This window comes from Oncorhynchus gorbuscha, unplaced genomic scaffold, assembly GCF_021184085.1.
Source record: "Oncorhynchus gorbuscha isolate QuinsamMale2020 ecotype Even-year unplaced genomic scaffold, OgorEven_v1.0 Un_scaffold_1152, whole genome shotgun sequence".
Classification (NCBI taxonomy): Eukaryota; Metazoa; Chordata; class Actinopteri; order Salmoniformes; family Salmonidae; genus Oncorhynchus; species Oncorhynchus gorbuscha.
In genome coordinates this window covers 38220-38979 of record NW_025746018.1, presented here as the reverse complement: position 1 = coordinate 38979, position 760 = coordinate 38220, and positions in this window count along the sequence as shown.

Genomic DNA, 760 nt, shown 5'->3' with positions numbered 1-760 from the left:
GCCGGTTCCTCTCCAGACGGTTCCTCTCCAGACGGTTCCTCTCCAGACGGTTCCTCCAGTCAGATAAAACACAGCCTGTTCCTCTCCAGCCGGTTCCTCTCCAGTCGGTTCCTCTCCAGACGGTTCCTCTCCAGACGGTTCCTCTCCAGTCAGATAAAACACAGCCGGTTCCTCTACAGCCGGTTCCTCTACAGTCATCTATCTCTCTCTCAATGGAAACATGATAAATGTGTGTATCTGGAACCAAATCCCAATGGCCGATGGGCTCTATATCTACCCACAATGCACGCTCTAATCACATCCATTGACCCACACATGCTATCTACAGTTCATCTCTAATCACATCCATTGATCCACACATGCTATCTACAGTTCATCTCTAATCACATCCATTGACCCACACATGCTATCTACAGTTCATCTCTAATCACATCCATTGATCCACACATGCTATCTACAGTTCATCTCTAATCACATCCATTGACCCACACATGCTATCTACAGTTCATCTCTAATCACATCCATTGATCCACACATGCTATCTACAGTTCATCTCTAATCACATCCATTGATCCACACATGCTATCTACAGTTCATCTCTAATCACATCCATTGACCCACACATGCTATCTACAGTTCATCTCTAATCACATCCATTGATCCACACATGCTATCTACAGTTCATCTCTAATCACATCCATTGATCCACACATGCTATCTACAGTTCATCTCCTGAAGAAAGAGCCGGTAGAGACCGAGG